Source organism: Rattus norvegicus, chromosome 12 (assembly GCF_036323735.1).
Source record: "Rattus norvegicus strain BN/NHsdMcwi chromosome 12, GRCr8, whole genome shotgun sequence".
In the NCBI taxonomy this organism is placed as follows: domain Eukaryota; kingdom Metazoa; phylum Chordata; class Mammalia; order Rodentia; family Muridae; genus Rattus; species Rattus norvegicus.
Window position 1 is genome coordinate 30,027,250 of NC_086030.1, and position 21,834 is coordinate 30,049,083.

General features: G+C 43.7%; 1 protein-coding gene across 8 annotated transcripts in view; it reads left to right on the top strand.

Annotated features, from left to right (window-relative positions):
• The window catches only part of Auts2 (activator of transcription and developmental regulator AUTS2), a 1,091,249-nt gene that overhangs the window by 288,112 nt on the left and 781,303 nt on the right, over positions 1 to 21,834 (top strand).

Genomic DNA, 21,834 nt, shown 5'->3' on the forward strand with positions numbered 1-21,834 from the left:
TTGCAGATATTTCTCTCCCGAGTATAAGATCTGGCATAAGTATAAGTATAAGTATAAGTATAAGTATAAGTATAAGTATAAGTGTAAGTATAAGTATAAGTATAAGTGTAAGTATAAGTATAAGTATAAGTGTAAGTATAAGTGCTTCCAAAACCTCCCGGGTCATCACAACCACATCATGTCCTGCACTGAACACCAGTCCCCAGCCTCTGTCCATGAGCTAATGGAATCTTCAGTGTGAGAACTTTACAGCTCGATCATGGGCAGGCTGGAAGTCACTTGTGTAAGACTTGGGGAGTGTATTGTGAGTGATGACTTTTAGTCACAGGTTTGGAAAGATAAAAAGCCCTAAGAGGATAGAATGGGCTGTTTGGTGTCATAAAGGGGGCAACGGACATGCATGTGTAGAGACATGGTAGAGTGGTGGGTGACAACAAGGACACAGAAAAGCCTGTATCATGACGTCCTCAGATATGACCCTAGGCACCAACAAACTCCCTGTCAGTAGGATTGTTAACACTTCTCAGTCGTTACGACGTCCGCAGCAAACGGGCTACAGGCCCTTAGTGTATAGCATAGGTAGCTGCTCATGCAGTAACCCTGACTACTGGCTAACTAACTGCCATGTATACTTTAGAGAATCGGAAACTGGGGTTGCAAGAAATGAGGCAGTTTGTCGGAGAACCCCTTGCTATGTGGCATTTGTCTAATTACAATTAACATTTGTAAATTACACAAGATTTCTCTAGCCCCTATGCTTCCCCTGTGTATTGTTTCCTTTGTTCGGCATCAGGGTTGAGCATGGAGGGAAAAGAACTCTAGATCATAGGATGGAGGCAGGAGGATCTACAGATAGGAACAACGCAGTCAGACATCTACATTTGATTTGGGAAGCGGGATATCCTAAGTGCACAGCAGGCGTGCCGCGTTGGAAAGTACGCACTGGGCTTGTACTTTGTTTGCAGTGGGCAGAGGGAAGGAAGATGGGGTGGATAAAAGGTGACATTGCTCTGGAATTTGTGTTCCTCGCTAATGCGCAAATATAATTACCACTGCAGAGAGGCTGTAATATTGTCACCTTTGTCCCAGACCCTCTTGCCTTCCCAACGTGATGTAGAACTGCTTCTGACCCTGTCAGGTGAAGGGACCATATTACCTCCCTGCCAAGGCCAAGCGCTATGTCTTTTTCATGGCTCTGTCTCGCTTTTCTTTCCTTTGCCCTCAATCCTTGCGATTTTCCTGAAGCCAGGAGTTTTAGAATTCTTCTGTGAAAATAGCAGTGAGACTATCAGAAGACTGGGGTCACGCATCTGGAAGTTCATTTTGGATCTTGGTAGTCAAATCACACTTTGGGTATTAAGGATGTTTGTACTCAAGGCTTTGAAGAGTACTTACAGAGGACCTGCAGATAATAAAGAATGAATCCCACCTTTCACCAATATAACAAAAACATAGTATATTCCTATGCCCTTTATTCGTGCTGGACTATACCAGTTTATCAGGAATGTTATTTATATTAGGAGAGAAAGTAGAGTTGATAACTGAGGTAAAAGCATCATACTTGTTATTCATAATAATTTTAGAATTACTCTCTGCTGATGCCCTACTGGAAAGTGAAGTTCCCGAAGTATGCTCCTCAAGAGATCCCTTCTGGGCCTCATGGTAACCTCATCCATAACATGGCCAAATGGAGGGTCCTAGAGATCTTTGAAGGAAGACCATAGCGGGCCTAAAGAAGGCAACTTATTTTACTCAGTCTGTATTTGAGTAATGGCTCTATGAAGACATTTAAATAAGAAGAGAAACTGTTGTAGAGCAAGGTACCCTCCATTATATGAACACTGAGTGGTACAAGGTAAGACACTATAGTTTGATAATTCTAGGAATAGATGGAAGCCATTGGAATGGCTCAGAATGGAAAGAGACCTTGTTGCCAACCCCAGGGGTCCTTGCGTAGTCCTTAGGATTCACAGAGTAGAAGGAAAGAATCAATTCTAGTAAGTTACCCAGACAGACAGACAGACAGACAGACAGACACACACACACACACACACACACACACACACACACACACACGTACAGTTAAAAGAACAATGAGCAGGATTGTTTTGTATTGTGTTAGAGGCCAGTACTTACCACAGTCACTTCCCTGTGTCCCTTAAGTCCCTCCAGGTAGAATAACTGATTCTATTTTAGCTGGCAGGAACCTTGAGTTGATAGTGAGCCTTGAGGAGAAGTCTCCAGTCTGTTCTTTAGAGCATCTGACTAATGGAGTTAAAGTCTGAAGACTTACAGATGACGGTGGGCATGAGGAAGAGGGATCCTGGTCTCCCGTCTTTACATGTGCAAAGTGAATTAACTTTGCATCCTATTAGGGTGGTGCTTCTGAGCAGGCAACTTAATACATGGCTTTCCTGTAATTATGGAAGACATTACTCTTTAGCAGAGAGGAAATAATAGGATTTTTTTTTTTATTCCCTGAGAGTCTGTTGAAAGCAACTAATCTTTTCACTCTGAGCGTGCAATTATATACTTTTAAGAGAGAAGGGGGAAAAAGGTGTAGTTCTAAAACCAAATTGCTTTTCCTTCCCTTGTCTGATTATAAAACCACGGCTCCTGTGATGTGTTTCCATTCTGTCAAAAGAAAGTGTTTTAATTGGCTCTTAGCTTATTTGCTGGATTATGGTTTAAGGATAAATACATACTGTCTTAGAAGAGGGGTGATCAGTAACTGAGTTGGCAAATGGTTGGAGGTTTCAGCAACATTGTCCCAGTCTCTGAAAGAGCGGGAGGAAAAAAAAAAATCCGATCAAAGGCTGGAATTGCTATGACACAGAACAGTTAGTGTCTCTGTGACCTGCTGTTCCGAAAACGTTCTTCCTGGGAAAGACATGAACAATTTCTCCCAATTATAGTGACTTCCACCTTGGGGAACGAGTGACTGTGGGGCTTACTTACAGGGCAGGGGTGACAGGTTGCTAACATTCGTGTGGGCGACAGTCCTCCCCCAGCACAGATGATGCTCTCCCTGTGGCTTCCTAAGGCTTTGCCAGCCTGTGTGCACCAGTACCTGCATAACACTTGGAAGGTCAGATGTGGGCAGAATTGTATACAAAAGTCGAGAATTGCCTCAAGTTTTGGGTGAGGTCCCAATGGTCTTCCCTACTCCCTCACTTTATGAGGGGGTGCCAAAAATCTACCAGCCCCATCATGGTGGACAAACCAGCATAGCTGATTTCGTGGAGGTTGGTGGCAGTGTGGCTTGCAGGATTGCTCATTACCGTGCTTACTTTTTCTCCTGTGGAGAACTGTGAGTACGTATGATAGGAGTAGACATTAGAAGTGTTAAGTTTGCTGAAGACGTTTCAGGGGATATGTCTCCTCCTGCTTTGATGTGGCAGTATAGCTAGAGGAAGCAGTACCTCTCTATTGGACCTTCCTTCTTTAATTGGGAAACTGAGTCAGGCCGTATTCACCAAGCAGTTATGTGTTTCCTAACCCTCTCGTGAAATTTTGACTCTCTGCAGAACATTTTGGGAAAACGTGATCTTTCCCTGAGCGTTAAAGAAACTTTGTTTGACTTTCTATACGTCTTAACTTCTGTGCCATAGAAATTTATGCTTTAAAATTTTAGTGCTCTACAGTTTAAAGCACAGAGACGACAGAGGGGTTTAGAAATAGTGCAGCCATTTTGAAAAGGTGATGAGCCTTGGGAGAACTCTGAGTTAGCTTTGATTGAAGTTCTAAATGTGTTCAATCCATTAATTTGTCCTTTGCAATACGAAGTGCACTGGAGGAAATAGTCTGAAGAGAGTGAGAGGCCATCACTTGGTTATATGAGAGTGATGCGTGTGCGTGTGCATGTCTGTTTCGTGTGTGTGTGTGTGTGTGTGTGTGTGTGTTGCATGCGGGTATGCACAGGTCCGTGCATATATACATGCAAGTGTAGATGGAGGCCAGCTCTCATTTCGCAGGAGACACTGTCCTCTTTCTCTTTTGAGACAGTATATCTTTGTCTCGGAGGGAGCCTGCTAATTCACCTAGACTGGCTTTTAGTAGGTACGACAGAGATTGTTGCTAAGAAAATTTTGTTCTCAGACTTGAACAAAAATTGAATGATGTGTATAGACAGACGATCAAACATGGAGGAAGTTAGAGTAACAGAGTTATCCTTTCAGGATGGGAGAAGCCTAGAGTAAAGCCTGTTGAGCCTAAGATAGCGAAAATAGTTTATAAAGCCCGAGTCTCCTCTTTCTTCTGTTGTCCTTTCCAGATCTCCAGTCTCATGTCCTCCCGACATGTCTAGTAGAAGAATCTTTTGCAGAAAAGAAGCTGCCATCATGGGGAGTCTGCCCTAGTTATCCTTATATACCCATCCCCCCCCGGAGTTTATCAAACACTGGGAGAGGGCAGTAACCTTTTCAGCTGCTTCCTGCCAGAGGGATGGGTACAGTCTAGGGGTTGTGTGCTCAAGAGAGAGATGACTCCTACAAGCTAGGTTCCATGGCAGGTTCAGGATTCTGTGACAGGATCTCACAGTCAGTGCATGTGAAGCTCCATGTGTAGGACCTGTCATAGAAGCAGGGAGGGAGAAGTAGACAGGAGAGACTACTTTAGCATATCCAGCATCAGATGTCCCTTTTCAAGAAAGGTCTACCTAGCAGCAACTAATCCAAGGCCGGTCTCAAGAGTGGAGATCTAGGGATCTGTTTTCAGGCTCCCGATGGCTGTTGAAATGTTTAGAAACAGTGTGAGGTCTCACCCAAATGGTTTCCAATGAGAGTGAGAGAGAAGCTACAGCAGTGGGTCTTTGAAAATAGTAGGGGGCCTGTCCCTCTGGGCCATAGGTAGACACTGCCTGCAATGTTGGCATTGAGGTATGTTCATGACATTCTATGTCTGGGAAGCATTTTTCCCCATAAAAAAATTTAAATCACTTAATGAGAAATAGTTGTCAGAATAACATCTCATATGAATTCAAGTCTAATATCTAGGGAGGCCTGTAATCTTCTAAACTGTTAAAGAAACACATCAAACATGGTCTTCTTTAGTTACACTTTCTGTTGGTTATTTAAAACCACAGAGGTAGCCCGAATTTATCACATTTTTTATTGGGAAACTCATTTGAGGATGTGGTCCACAGGGGTTCCATGGGCTCGAGGGGAACGTCTGTCTCCTCCTTTGGCCTTAACCTTATCAGTTGCTTCATCAATGTGATGAAAGCCAAAGACCTTACTTAACCAAGGCTTGGCTTGGAATCATAGAGGGAAATTTCCCCTGTATTGACACTCTTCGTTGCAAAGTAGACACTGGGTAGAGCTCACCTCTAGAGCTCACCCGGTAGGGTCTCTGTGGCCCCTCTGAACAGGAGAAATGGTCACTCTGAAATGCCTCATAGTCTCCTGTGACTGACTTGACGTTGGAGGACCAAGTAGTCTTCCTTTTCATCCCTCTGACCACCTTAGTACAACTTGTAAGGATGGTTATCGAGCACCCAGAAGGTTAGGTAATCCAGTCTGGTACTCTTACCTGCTATGTAATATTTAGATAAAACTTGGGCAGAAACCGAACACTTACACTGTCAGTCAACAACCACCTTTGTTCTCCAATGCATCCTTGTAATTACAATGGCGAGTTCAACAATAGATCGTCCGCTTTAAGGAGAGATTCGGTATCAGTGTCTTTTTACATAACCTTACTCAGACTGCCTTAACTTAGTCAAGCTTTCCAGCTTTCTTTCTCATTCTTGACTGTCGTAAGAGTCATCTCACCAGATAGAATAACCGTGGCACATCCATAGTCCATGAGCCTGGCCTTGGTCTTTTGCAAGCTGATGCAGATGATGTCATGGCAGCTGCTCGGCTTGGAAGATAGTGCTGTGTAGCTCCACCTTAAAGAAAGAAATTTGATCCCAAGTTGCATGCATTATAAGTTACTATATTGTGTGTGCATACTGTTAAAATGGTAGGGCCTGGAAATCCAGGTAACCCTGTGTGGGTTCTGCACTTTAGGAAAGAGCCTTTGCCCCTCTCTGGAAAAATTACTGCAACAGAATTAAAATGTTGGCATGTTTGCCTGACATTGAAAATTTTGAAACATAGGCACATGACCCATTCTAAGAGCAGAGGTTGTTCTTGACAGTTAGAGCTGTTATTAGAGATATCCAAAGGCAGTTGCTTTCACTTGCTATGTAGGGATTACATGCTGGCCTCACCTGGATAGAGGGATAGAGTTGTTGCAGCAAGGCCAGGTACATGAGCTTTCTGATGTATTTCTTGTACTCCTGATAGAGCATCATGTCTAGTAAATGTCTGTCCTGCTGGGACTGTTACCCCAGACTGGTCCCGTATTTGTTTTACTGTTACTACCACTCTTGGGAGCACCATTTATGACAGTGGTTATGGTAGAGATTATATTGCAAAGGAAGATTTATGGTAGAAAACTTAGATTAAACAAATCTAGCTAAAGCCCCATTTTTGAAGGTCTCTTAATTAGTTTTGAGTGGAAATCTAGGCCAAAACCACACAGGTATTTATTTAGCGTGACTGCAGAGCCAACAGAATTCTGGAAACGAGAGCATTTGAAACACGGATGTAATTTGGGATTGTAGTTCCGTAATGGAAGGACGTATGAACTTTGCTGTGTGCTCTTTCATAAATTTGCTGTAATAGCTGAGTGCCTGGAGGTACTGAGAAATGGTGTTAAGAAATGTGAGCTGCAGTCAAACCACTTTAACTCATACTTCATAATCTCACTTAAAATGTAAAGTGGGAGTTCATTTGCTTTTCCCAAAACCAGGGGATGAACACTGGCTAGGGAAGCAGGTAGTCTAAGTGCAGATTTTCACCCCTCCTCCTCTTCCTCTTCCTCTTCCTCCTCTACCTCCTCCTCCTCCTCCACCACCTCCTCCTCCTCCTCCTCTTCCTCTTCCTCTTCCTCCTCTTCTTCTTCCTCCTCCTCCTCCTCCTCCTCCTCATCTAATCCTCCCTTTGCAGCCCAGCTCTGCAGCAGACCACCTACTGATGGCTCCCTCCCCTCTGCCTCCCTCACCAGCGGACCACACGTTCTTCCTCACATGTTCTTCCCGCCTACCCCAGCTTCTGTTTCATCCTAACCCCAGCGTCCCTCCGTCAGCAGCACTCCCTGAGAAGCCACAGGCCTTTCTTTCCAGGGAGCCAGGGGGGGTTACTGCAGATCTTCACCTGTCCCTCTGCTCCTCCAGGTCCAGGCCCATCGTCTCCTCCCCCGTTCTACATCTGTCTGCTGCAGCCTCTCTTCTCTCCCAGCATCCATCTCCAGTGGATCATACCGATTTCCCCTCCTAACTGCTCTCTGGTTACATTGTCCCAGCCCCCAAACCCCTGGGGACCCAAGGGCCACTCTGGCCAGGAATGCAAGTAGGCTAATGGCACATATTCACTTCTACCTCTGTTCCTCCAAGTCCACAACCCCAGGCTCATTCCCCGCTCTGTATCCAGACTTCTTCTCTAGCCTTTCCTCACCCTGTGCCCACCTTCTCTGAGATCTCACTAAGCGTTTCCTGGTGGAACACCCTACTTTCCTAAACTCCCATAAATCCCCTATCCCAGCCCCTCCCTATTCCTAAGCTCCCAATAACCTTAAACACCCAGGTTTGTTTATCCGGAATACTACTAGGTATTCCAGATAAAGCCCTGCCAGGATCCCAGAAGAATTGACAACACACAGCTACAGAGCTCTCCTAAGAACCAGACAGGAAACAGAAACCTATGATAAAGGTCCTTGAAGCGGAAATGAATGAATCCCTTAACGAAATCTATGAAAATACAAACAGTGGAAGGGATTCAATAAAACAGTTGAAGACTTAAAAGTGGAAATAGAATCAATAAAGAAACCCAAAACTCAGCAAATCTGGACCCCAAACCTTAGGAACTTGAATAGGTGGTTGACAAGGATAGGGTAGGCTATAAGTCCTTTAATTTAAAACTGCATTGTGAGAGCTGAAAGGTTTCAGTGGTTACAGTTCAGGATTGGTCTGCCCTTGCAGAGGAACTGGGTTTAGTCCTCACTACTTTGTTGGGGCACTAACAGTTACTTTAGCCCCAAGAGAGGCCAATGCCTCTGGCCTCTTGACGGCACCCGAACTCAGATGCACATTCCCACACACAAACCTACATGAATACGCACGATTAAAAAATAAAATAAAAGTTTAATATTCTGCTTTTGGGGTGGGGTAGTTGAATTGTACATTCTTCCTTCTCACAAGAATACAGAGTTGTCTCCAGTACAGCCCGACGGCAGCCACAGAACATGAAGCAATTCGCTAGCTTCTGCTCCCAGCCATCCCATCCCTCCACAAGTCTGCACATGACAGGTATGGGTAGGAGTTGGGAGTGGGTGGGTGAATGCGGTTTTTTTACAGTGGTTTTGGTGGGGATCCAAGCAGATGGCTGTGATATCCACGTGCTCCAAGATTCTCGTGGGAGTTGATGGCGGTGACAGGCGACTCCCAATGTGCTATTTACAGTTTTGGTTGCAGTCTCTCTGTGACATCTGAATGCTCTTTAGCAACTGCTTTCATTACTGCCTTTCGAGGAGCCGCTAATTGGAAATGAAATAGTGGGTGGGCTCTGAGGTGGGCAGGCAGGGACAGGTCCCTGTGATAAGTACTCCCTCAGGACTGCTGGGCATCCTTACGCCCAGTCTTTGGACCTTTTTCAAAATAGGGGTAGTCAAAGTGCATCTGGAGGTTCCGTACACATGAACACTCCCTGCCCAAAGAATCACATGTACAGCTGTGGGTCCAGGAAGGAACTGTGCGAATGCCAGACGCTCTCTGCTTTCCCTGTGTGGTTAACTGGGTGCAGCCGTTCAAGTCTCCTGGCAGCTTGTGGTAGTCTCCTGAACCCTCCTTCTTCTAACCTGTTTTTGCAGAACCACTATGGCTACTACGAGTGGGTGGAAGGGTCGCATTGCACAAGTGTCTGTGTATATATGTTCACGTGGAGGCCATAGTATAACTTTCCATGAGACTTCTCAAGTGCTATCCACCTCATTTAGAGATGTTATTACTTACTGGCTTGGAATCTACTCGGGGTGAATGACGAGAAAACTTAGGAGATCCTCTGGGGTCTGCCTCCCCAACACTGGGATTACAGGTGTGCACCACCGTGCCTAGAATTTTATGGGGATCGTGGGACTCAGGTTCAGGTCCTTGTGCTTACAAGTCCATGACTCTGCTTGCTGCGCTGTCTCTCAGCTGCTGACTGGATGATCTCCTGAGCTTTGGGATTTACTGCGTATTTAGGTTTGCGTGTGTAGCTTTTCCATCTATAAACTCTGACTTGTGATAGCTCTGTTGGAAGTAGGCATGGTGTGTAAGCAGGATGAGGGGAGATTGATGCTGGTTTGATTGGCCTCTGATCGCAGATGATGGCCTTGGTTCAACACAGGTTATGTTGTGTCCTTGATCGTCAGAGGTGGAGCAGGTCAGCATGGCTGAAATTGTCCCTCTCCTCAGTGGGAAGGATTAGCACTCATTCCCAAAATAATTTTGCATGGAGAATTCCTGGGATGAGCCAGGAATGACCTCAAGCCTGAAGTTGTTGTCAGCTTCCTTTTAAATTACCCTTAAAGATGGATATAATAGTCTCTCTTTTTTTTTCTTTCCTTTGAATGTTTTGGTAACTTGTTATTTGGGACGGCACCATTCTGAATTGCACTTTTTGTTTGAATGGAAAGTGTTTGCTCTTCTCAGCCCCTGAGGCTAGGGCTGAAGGGACCTTCGGTGACATAAGCCTTTTTATGTACTTAACCCTCAGTCCCATTAGACCTGCTTTGCTCTAGGAACCCAACTGTTTTAATGCATCTGGGCACAGCTCGGTCCTAATGATGTTGAAACAGCAGTTTTTGGTATTTCAGATAAAGGCCCAGAGTCTTGCCTGTTGATACAAGCATTGATTCTGTAGCAGGTAAAGGGAACAGAGTCCCTGCTGGAGGTCTGGTGCTTTCTCATACCCAGTGGTATGCATGCATCCGTGCACCAGTGCTCTTGCATATACACAGAGCAGGAACTAAAGGAGCTCACAGGCGCTCACTCGGCCCACGTGATGCCTTCCCGGAGGCCTGATGAGTCGCGTCACGTGCTGCTGGCACACTTCACCTGCATTCATTGATCATGACTCTGCTGAAGCTGCCAGTGTTTTCCAAGCTTCCGCCTGCAGTGATGCTGATGGAGAGGGTCATTTCATAATCACTGTTTGCACCTGCGTTTGCTCAGGGACGGCGAGTGTCATACATCTTGAAAGTGTGCGGCACAAGGCTGGACAGGGTGGTTCTGCAGGGCTGAGATTGGCTATAATTAGATTGAGGAGCAATTAGCTGCCCTGCCTGCATAGGGAATATGCAGAGTCATGCTTCTTTTCGGAGGGCGTTCCTTAGACCACCTGTATCAAAGTTCATCTTCTGTGTGCAAAAAGCTCATTCTCAGCTGCTACCCCTGGGAGTGACTCCTCCAGTGGTGCAAGAGTCAGACATTAAACTTTTATTTGGGGACAGTAAAGTGGCTCAGGATATAAAGACCAGCCTGAGGACTTGAGTTCAATTCCCAGAATCTATGTGATGAACAGAACCAAACAAAACAGACCCTATTCTTGAAAGCTGCCCTCTGATGGTAGCACAATGGCTCATGCATATAGTTCTCCTACCATAAACACAGGCACACACATGCTCGTGCACACACACACACACACACACACACACACACACACGAGGAGGGGGGCATGCACGTACATATGTGCACATGCCATGGGAGCATGCCTCATTTTGTGAGTGGATGCTTGTGTGTGCAAGCACATATGTATGTGGGTGTGTGGAGACCAGAGGGCTACCTCCCCAGACCTTCCTTATTATAATTACAGAAACAGAAACGTTTGGCAAATCTTTATACAAATATCTTTATACACCTTAAATGGAGTTAATTTCATCAATAGCAGAATATTCTTATTTGATGCATTTTTATACTGAGCTCCTTTCTACCCGGTTATTAACAAGAGAGCCGTGCTTCGCTGCATGTCGTAGACACTTCTGCACTCACGTGGTGTTTGCTGTCTTCTGATTCTTTATTAGAATGATCCAAGAATAGTGCTTCAGTCTCTGAACCCAGCAAATGTATGTCAGAGTTTTTCTTTGTTTGTTCTCCTCGTCCTAAATTCCCTTTTATTTATACGTAAGAATCTTGGACCTTCAAAGGCATTCTAGAGTTCTTGCCCAGTATCTGACTTTAGTTCCCAGCATCCATATCATGTGACTAAAGCTACAGGGAGCTCTTAAGCCATCTTTTGGCCTCGTGGGGTGCCTGCATACCTGCACACGTTGACATATAGACACATACGTATGCACAAGAATAAATTTTAAGGTCTGTAAATTTAATTTATATTTTCTTCCCAGATATAGAAGTTGCCACGTTGGGGAGTATTGTGGTTTTCTTCCTAAGAAAGCCTCCGCTGGCTTTCTCTCTCTGGGTTGAGTCCTGAAAATCTTTAAGGGAATACTTGGCTTTCTTGTGGGTAGGAAAAGCTACACTTGGAACTTTGCAGTTGCCCGTGGCATGTCCACGGTAGGTAACGCTTGCTATGCGTACACTGCCGGGAGGCTAGAAATGTTCTTCCCCTTGTGAGGAATGGTTGCTACCGAAATCATCACACCACATGAGAAAGGCTATGAATAATGACTCGTGACTTTAAAAAATGCATGGTGAGGATGATGGGGAAAGCCTGTGACTCTGACTGGGATATAAAGCTCGGTAATGGGCCTGGTGTGCTTTGCTGGAAAATTGAATGACTCCTTTTTCTTTTGAATCCTCATCTTTTCTGCTACATAATTTATTATTACCTGGCTCCTACCTCCATGTAATTACAACTCCATGTCTCTGTTTCTCTAATAGAGAAGAGTACGGGACAGGTAGTTTTGAGGAATATTGACCATCTTAATGGCTATTACCTTCTTAATCAGAACGGCAGTGATGACCCATAAGCAATTCTCAAGATTGGGTCTGTGGACATTTGCTCACAAAAGAAATGGGTAGGCACAGGTATTAGACCCCTACCTCAGATCCTAGCAACCTACTTCCTAGGCCACTTGTCCATGTTCTCGGTAGGGTAGATATAGAGTGGAAGGTCAGCAGTAGGAATGACTTCATTAACTATGGGGAAGTCCTCATCCAAAGAGTCCTCATCCCTATGGGAAGTAATCGTTCAACCATGTTCCTGTAAGCCTGGCGAGCCAAAGATGGACTTGGTGGCTTTGTGTTCTTTCAGTCTACCCTCGGTATCCCGTCCTCAGAGGAGACTGCTGTTCATGGCCCCATAGGACAAGTCAGATAAATGCTGTTGACTGCATTAGGGAGAGCATGACGACTCCCCACAGTCCTGGTGCTGTGAACATACTGCGTGCGAGCAGGTGATTTCTGCAGCTCTTGCCAGGGTGAACCTGTAGCTCATCATGCTCCTTGTTACTCTGTTCTTTCTCTGACCTACAGCTTTTCACCTGCCCTCCTCTCGGGAGTGCCTTCTGTGTTAGCCACGGTATATGAGGTACCCCTAAGACCAGCTCCTAGCTTCTGCCCCATTGCTGCCTGTTCATACTGGGTCTTTCCACAGAGCCCTTCATTTTATCTTTAAATGAAAAACTTAACCTTTTAGCAGGTACACAAAAACATAAAGGCTGTGCATATTAATGGGGTGACTTACGCACATATTGCGCAATGCCCAAATAAGGCAAAGTGTGTTTGTTTCCTCACACATTTTCCATTTTTATAGTTAGAAACTGGTTTTCAAGTTTTCTTACATTTTATGTGTCTTGTGTGCGTGGCTGTGGACTGGCGGATATGTGCGCACGTGACACGGAGTACATGCGTAGGTCAGAGAAGAGATTGTAGGAATTGGTTCTTTATTTTCTCCGTGTGGAGATCAGGAATCAAACCCAGGTTTTTGGGTTCGGCTCCAGGTACCATCTCATAGGCCTATGCAAAAACTTTTTTGTTATACGCTGTGGAATGTTTGAATTAGATTAAGTATGATTTTTTTTCTCTCAAGCAGTTATCATTCTTTAATGGTAGAAAGGTTCAAAATTGTTTCTTGTTGAAGCGGATAATACAGACCTGGTATTTTCAGTGAATGTTGTGTTCTGTGGTACCAATAGCTGCGTGATAGATACATCATTTCTCAACCTTTTCTGTCCTTCCCATCCTGTCCAACCCTTGTAACTGTCATTATAATCTCAAGTTCTGTGTGATTGAATTATTTGGGGATTCAGCGTGAGTGAGTCCACGTGCTACTCCCTATGCTTGACCTGTTTCACATAACATAATTTCTGGTTTCAGCACTGTTACTGCATGGCAGGGTTTCATTCATTTTTATGGGCCGAGGCTAATAAATAGTATCGGGATATAAAAGTCAAAAAACCCTCCCTTCTTCTCTGTGGATGAATTTGCCGTGCTTCTGCCGTGGTTCCAGTGTCCAGTCTTCTGTCCTTAGGTTGTGCTCTGCTGTGGGTCAGCACGGCCTTTGAAGTCATGCGTGTGATCCTATGGTTCCAGATGCCAGTCTTCTCGTCATCTATGATCTCATCGTGATACATTTCCTCAATATCAAAAGTAAATTTCTGTCTCCACGTGTGGATGGTGTTTGGTTTCTCCAGGGACTTCTTCAGCCTTGTCTCATGTTTCCCTCGCTCTGGCTGCATCCTCTATGAATCTCCTCATTCATCCACAAGTCACCATCGGCAGAGTTATCGTTTATGGGGGTGGTCTTCCTCTCAACTCTTTCGGTGTCACCTCAGATTCATCTCTTCAGGGATGCTTTACCTGACTATATCTTTTCATCCAGGGAGCGTCTGGGGTTCTCTCTCCTCTGAACTCATCTTTTTACTTCCTTACACTTGGCATGATGTGTAACGTATAACTTCAGGTCTGTCGTTTTGGTTTCTTGTTTATTTGGTACAAATAGTCCGTCCTCAAACTCGCCGTGCAGCTGAGAATGATCTAGGAACTACTGCTCTCCTGCCTCTGGTAGAATTATTGTTGTGCTCTGCCACTCTGCGTATGAAGTGCTGGGAATGGCACCTAGGGCTCTATGCATGGTTTATGATTGCCCCTGTTAGCTGAGGGGTAGCTGATGTCGTCTCTACCCCTCTCTGTGTTTCTGGTATATTCTTCGTTATGTCTGGCCTTCCTTCTGTAGTGTAAGCCTTTCAGATGAGTGTTGTCCTATTCAGTGAAGCACCGTTCAGTTTTTCTATACCCAGTAAATGTGTCCCAGAACAGCTTGGAGAGGTCATCGGTCAAGAGTGCTTGCTGCTTTTGGCAAGGACCAGAATTTGGTCCCCAGTACCCACATTGGGTGGCTCACAACCATGTGCACTCTAGTTCTAGGGGACCACCCTCTCTGTACTCCGAGGGCCTGGGCATGCATGGCATATGCTTATAAATATACAGATGTGCACACACTCAGTACTGCAGCCTGTCCAAACGGTAGAGTTGGCGATGACAGGTAAAGCTGGAAACCATAGATTCTGTTTCTCAGGTAAAAATGGTTGAACAGAGACACAGATGAGAGTGGACTAGAGCTGGGTGAAGTTCACCAAGCTTACTTTTTACATGGAAACAGTATGAATTTTCACGAAGTGGCCCAATTACTTAGTTGTGCTCATATTTGCTCTGTCAGTACATAATATGCCGCTCTTCCACAGAAGATGCACCCTTGAAGATCACTCTTCTGCCATTGATGTCAGTCTTCACTCCCAACCCCTCCATGGGGAGCCCTTAACAGTCAGAGCTACTCACAGTGGGTGGCATGGAATGTCGAATGCCTCCCAACTTTGGGTGTCTTCTCAGAGGTGCACTGACAGTCTGAAAAACAGTTTCTTTCTCTGTGTGTGGCATGTTTCTCAGCCTCCCTTCTGACTTTTAAAGAAGGTTTTGAGTGTAAATGATGGGTCCTAAAATGTCAGCTCCTACTGTAAAAAATAAGATGTTGTTATCATTCCTCTCCGATTCTTGTTTTTACAAAAACAAAGAAAAAAGACTTCACAGTCCCTTCATTTTCTCTCAGATACCATTTAAATAATATATGTCATCTATTACATGTATTCTTATGTATAACACTTATATCTAGAAGTTTTTTTTTACTTATAGGTATGGTTGTTCTTGTAACTAGTTACTCTGGACCTCTTAGAACAAGACAGTTTATAACTGTTTACAAATGTAGCCCGTCAGTGAAAATCTCTATACAGTAGAAGTAGAAATAGCTACCACCGTCTGTTGCCTATTTAATTGCAAATAGATTACTTTTCTTCCAAGTAGAACTTCAGAGCAGGAATATTTGAATAGAAATTTCCAGCTTTTGAAATATGAGAAGACTGACATTTCTCAGTCATTCATAAGTTTTTGTTTTTTTTAATGAAACAGAAGATAATACATTTTGGTCTTGTCTTTGGTCATCTTAATTATTTTTTGTGATATATATTATATAAAATTTGTGTGTATTTTGTGTGTGTTTGTGGTGCATGTGCAGGAGTTTGCCCTTGGAGGCCAGAAAAGGCATTAGATCCTGTGGAAATGGAGTTACAGGCTGCTGTGAGCTACTTAGCCTCCAACTTACCTTGAAGCTTAGCCAGTAATTCTCTAGGATTCCCTTGTTTCTGGCCCCTTAGCTTTGTAATTACAGAACCAGTCTTTTTTGTTGTTTTTTGTTTGTTTGTTTTTAAAACTCTTAACACTAGTTTTGAAGTGAGAACTGAGGCCTTTGTGATTCACTCTAAGCAGTACACTCACTGACCTGTGTCTCTAAACTCCACAGTCATGTATTTTGAAATGGCTTCCTTATAAGGAATAGGAAGTAAAATTAATTTAGAAGAATAAGTTTTGTAACAGAAAAAAAAAAAGGATAAATGAGCTGAGTTTGTCGTGGGGGATAGTATCCAGAGAGGTCACGGACAGCAGCTCTGTGCTTGGTTGGTGTTGTACCATGTCCCGCTTTCTTCTTTGTGGCTTTTCCCAGGCACTTGTGTTGCTGCAGAACTTGGGGACACTAGGAGCATTTTGTAATAGAAATCAGATCTGAGAGTTGTGACTTGTGAGTTTCAAGAGCGTTCACTGAGTGGTCTGGTTATGGTCTCATGTTAGTGAGGTAGACTTCTGTGTAAATAATGCTCAGGGTTTGAAGCTCAAGAAAATAAGGCATGATTTGAACCTCATCAGTCTGCCAAATCAATATTGATGGGAAAATTTATTGGTACAAGGACTTCCCTGTTACCAGTGAATTGTATGAACACTAAAGATTTTGATGCCATGATATATATATATATATATATATATATATATGTGTGTGTGTGTGTGTGTGTGTGTGTGTGTATATATGTGTGTATATATATATATGTGTGTGTGTGTATATATGTGTGTGTATATATATATATGTGTGTGTGTATATATATGTATATATATATATATATATATATACACACACACATATATATATATGCTGTCTCTTTTGAAAAATGTAGGAGAAAAGTGACCTGGTTTGTCCTGAAAGTTCCGTTTGAAGCCAGGGAAGTACTGAATGAGAGCACAAAGCAAGAAACATCACAGTGTTAGTCAGAAAACTGAGTAGGGCTGTGATCCTAGGATTTTAGTGCTAGCATCGTTTGTAGGCTCCAGTTTTCATAACTCTTAAAAAACAAACAGAAAACAAATATGTGTATGTTTGCGTGTATGTGCGTGTGTATGTATCTGTCTGTATGAGTGTATGTCACCTGTGTGCAGGCACTCAAGTAGGCCAGAAGAGGGCGTTGGGCCACGGAGCATGAGTTATATGTATTTGTGAGCTGTCCTGTGTGGATATTGAACTTGGAAGTGAACTCACGTCCTCTGAAATAGCAACTGCTTTAAGTGTTTTACCTTCTCTTGAGGGTGAGCCCCAGCACCCTTTTAAGTATTATAAGCGATGTGAGCTGTTGAAGTAGAACAAAGCAATCATTTGACGGAAAAATAGTTTTCCTACTGTCCTCAATTAATTTCTGTCACTGTGATAGAATACTTTTTAAAAGAGCAACTTAGGAGAGAAAGGGTTTATTTGGCTCTCAGTTTTAGGTCACAGTCAGCCATTTTGTAGCAGTCAAGGCAGGAATTCCAAAGGAGCGGGTGACATCACGTACTGTGTCAGCATCCGAGAAAGATAAGCAGATGCATGCGTGACTTGTCCTCTGCTGTCTTTTTACTTTTCACACTCCAGGGTCCAAAGTGGGTAAATGGTGCTGCATGCCGTGGCCTAGGTCTTTCGTATAATCAAGAGAATCGCACAAACTTGCCCACTGGCTTGCCTGGTCCAGAGGTTCATGGAGACCGTCTTCCTGGTTGGCTCTAGATCGTGTTCTGTAGAGTCTATTTGAAACTCATCTGTAAAGATACAGAGACAGTGGGTTGCTATAAAGTCCTTGTATTCAGTGAAGGAGAAGGTATCAGTCTTGGCTTTTGTATTCTCTAGACTGCAGGGATGCTTTTGATGGGCTCAGAAGAGGAATCTGGTACCAATCGGTCCTCATCGATGGCGCTGTTTTTGCTAATCAAATTATTGCCCCCCTTTTTATTGTGAGTTTGTAGTTACAGCAGAATATGCTCGTTCCATGCCTCTAACACCATGTGAATCAAACCCCAGTGCTGACATTCTTAAAATTTCCTTTCTTTTATTATCAATTCAATTTTACTGACCAAAAATAAGCGAACTCTGGTAGTTTTAAGAATTTCGGCTAGTTGAAGCTGCCACAAAATGTGCGGCATACAATAATACAGTGCATGTGGCTGATAGTGATGGCCCAGCGTGGTGTCCCTGTGACATGCACATGACTACACATAAGCAGCCACTGTGGATCCTTACACATGCACAGACCAAAACCCCTAATGCAGTGGAGACAAGCTGCTGTGTGTGCAGAGAACAGAAGCCTGTTTCTGAGAACGGATTAAATCGGATTTCGGACAAACTCTTACCTGTTAGCACACCTGTTGACATTGATCTGATGGTTTCAGTTTCAAGTCTTTGATATTTATTTATTTATTTATTTATTTATTTTATTAACTTGAGTATTTCTTATATACATTTCAAGTGTTATTCCCTTTCCCGGTTTCCGGGCAAACATCCCCCTTCCCCCTCCCCTTCCTTATGGGTGTTCCCCTCCCAACCCTCCCCCCATTGCTGCCCTCCCCCCATAGTCTAGTTCACTGGGGGTTCAGTCTTAGCAGGACCCAGGGCTTCCCCTTCCACTGGTGCTCTTACTAGGATATTCATTGCTACCTATGGGGTCAGAGTCCAGGGTCAGTCCATGTATAGTCTTTAGGTAGTGGCTTAGTCCCTGGAAGCTCTGGTTGCTTGACATTGTTGTACTTTTGGGGTCTCGAGCCCCTTCAAGCTCTTCCAGTTCTTTCTCTGATTCCTTCAACGGGGGACCTATTCTCAGTTCAGTGGTTTGCTGCTGGCATTCGCCTCTGTATTTGCTGTATTCTGGCTGTGTCTCTCAGGAGCGATCTACATCCGGCTCCTGTCGGTCTGCACTTCTTTGCTTCATCCATCTTGTCTAATTGGGTGGCTGTATATGTATGGGCCAATGTGGGGTAGGCTCTGAATGGGTGTTCCTTCAGTCTCTGTTTTAATCTTTGCCTCTCCCTTTCCTGCCAAGGGTATTCTTTTTCCTCATTTAAAGAAGGAGTGAAGCATTCACATTTTGATCATCCGTCTTGAGTTTCGTTTGTTCTAGGGATCTAGGGTAATTCAAGCTTTGGGCTAATAGCCACTTGTCAATGAGTGCATACCATGTATGTCTTTCTGTGATTGGGTTAGCTCACTCAGGATGATATTTTCCAGTTCCAACCATTTGCCTACGAATTTCATAAACTCGTTGTTTTTGATAGCTGAGTAATATTCCATTGTGTAGATGTACCACATTTTCTGTATCCATTCCTCTGTTGAAGGGCATCTGGGTTCTTTCCAGTTTCTGGCTATTATAAATAAGGCTGCGATGAACATAGTGGAGCACGTGTCTCTTTTATATGTTGAGGCATCTTTTGGGTATATGCCCAAGAGTGGTATAGCTGGATCCTCAGGCAGTTCAATGTCCAATTTTCTGAGGAACCTCCAGACTGATTTCCAGAATGGTTGTACCAGTCTGCAATCCCACCAACAATGGAGGAGTGTTCCTCTTTCTCCACATCCTCACCAGCATCTGCTGTCACCTGAGTTTTTGATCTTAGCCATTCTCACTGGTGTGAGGTGAAATCTCAGGGTTGTTTTGATTTGCATTTCCCTTATGACTAAAGATGTTGAACATTTCTTTAGGTGTTTCTCAGCCATTCGGCATTCCTCAGATGTGAATTCTTTGTTTAGCTCTGAACCCCATTTTTTAATAGGGTTATTTGTTTCCCTGCGGTCTAACTTCTTGAGTTCTTTGTATATTTTGGATATAAGGCCTCTATCTGTTGTAGGATTGGTATTTAAATAACACGAATTCCTCGCCTAGGGTAAATCGTGTTGATTGGATGCAACTACTATTCCCGTATTTTATTTCTTTCAACCACTTAATGTTTCACTTAGTAAATCGTGAGACTTACGCATCTACTCTCTTTGGCCCTGGGAAGGCCTTTCCTGGACCCCTCTGATACAGACGTGATTAGACGATCATAAATGATACTTTTCACTTCCTTCAGAAAGGTCCCCATGCATTTCCATTTCTCCCAGTCTGTTTTTATTATCAGAGATGTGGGGGGAGGTGCCCTCTTTTCTAGAGCTTGAGTTACTTAACTACTTTGTAACAACTTAAAGTAAATAAACTGCAAAATATTCTTTGAACTGTTAATGTAGAATGCTATCTCCAAAGGTTTCCATTTATCTTCCTTGTGGTTTTTCTAATGCCATCCATTTTTCTTGGGTGAGTTTCCTCACAGATGTGTCCGTGATCCCAGGTGAGGATTTGTGAGCCACAACCATCATGCTAAACTTCGGACTCTGTCATCCGAGACCAAGGGTTGTGTGTGGTCTGTTTGTTTCTTATTAATATGTGAGGATTCTCCCCTATCCAAATCCAAACACAAGTGTTTATTTTTGGTACTGTCTCTTTAGGGTAGACTGTTTGAGTAATAACAATTGTGCAAATTGTTAATTTTTTTTAGCAGATATTATAGACAAGTATCCAAAACAAGATGTATAGAAATGGCCGGAAAAAAAAATGTCTTCTTGCTTAGCATTTAGACTTGGGTGGAGTGCTTGGCTGGCTTGTTTGTTTGTTTAATTGTCAATGGAGATCTGGAAATTTGAGTGGAGTAGAGAATAAAACCTTTGGTTTCCTGATAAGAGGAACCTTGGTGAATATTGACGGATCCCAAGAATACTAAAGATGCAGTCAGAAATATGCCTAATCCATCAGACCATGCAATTGTGAGTCTTTGGGTGTATGCACCATTTTAGTTTCAGTCCCGTTGTTCTGGTAAAATATCCTGAGGAATGGACAGGGCTGAAGTCAGGTTTAGGTTACAGACTGTCATGGCAGAGACCTTAAGGCAGTAGGAACTCAACTGGCTGGTCACAATTCACCCGTCCTGAGGAGCAGACAGAAACGAATGTATTCCAGTTCTTGTACTCTGCTCATCCTGTGTGACTCTGGTGCACTCGAGCCAACACCCAGGGAAAGGTGCCACAGAGTGGCTTGGGTGTTGGTTTCATTTAGAACACAAGAAACACAGCTCTGGAGAGACATGACCGCAGAGAAACCCGATCTAGACGCTCTTTCCTTGTGACTGGTTTCCAAGCTGGGTCTCGATCGTGTCTCATTGACCATTAAAGCTGACCACTGCATTCATACAGTCTCCTGGTGGTTGGATCTCTGGCCAGCCTTGTGATTAAAGATAGACTGTTACCCACCAGTTCACTCTTTCTCCCTTCCTCCCTTTCGCCTTCCCTCTCGCTCTCATTTTGGAGAGATTTATTGGAGCAATCCAATTACGTTTTCAGTATTACTTACCTATGTTAAATAGGTCATTTCTCTGCTGTTTAAGGGAGACTGTTTCCTACCTTGTAAAAATAGGTAACACAGAATGGACTTTGCTATTAACTCAGGCTCTTTTGGGACTTTAGAAATAAGTAGCGTTAGCTTTGTATGTGGGCTGAAGCGTATGAGAGGTGATAGTTCTAGGTGTGTAGGGGCCATTTTTCCCGGTCTTGTCTCTTTCTGCTTCACTTCTGAAGGGTTAGTTTTGGTTGTGGCATCTCGGAAATGCTGAGTGTAGGACTGCGATGTGGAGGCTTGTGTTTGAAAACTGTCATAGAAAGTGCTTCACTCCTCACAGCCCTCCACACTGTCTGAGGAGATCTTTGAATCAGTGTGGCATCTTTTGGAGTCTGGTTAGAATTGCGCCAGAATTGTTAGTGCAATTGTGAAGGAGTCTCGCCATGTGCACACACGTATAATCTTTCGGTACAAGAGAAATATTCTTTCCTTAGTTGTGTAGAGGAGTTTGTGTAGAGCTTTTATAGGGCTGTGTTGTGTTTTAATATCAGGTGGCCTTTAGTCAGTGAGTCTCTGTGGCGCTGAAGTGGTATTTTTGTTTTGTTATGTCTACATTGGGGGTGGAGAGTGAGAAAATGTCACATAAGCAGTCAGGTAATTGTGTTGTGAACTCTTCCTGTAACTAACCTGATTTGGTTTCCAGCCATGTATAATTTATGCTCCTGATGAATTTGGCCATTTCATAGGAGCCTTCATTTCTTGACTCAGTTATCTGTAAAATATCCCTCGATTGTTCAGACAGCTATCGAG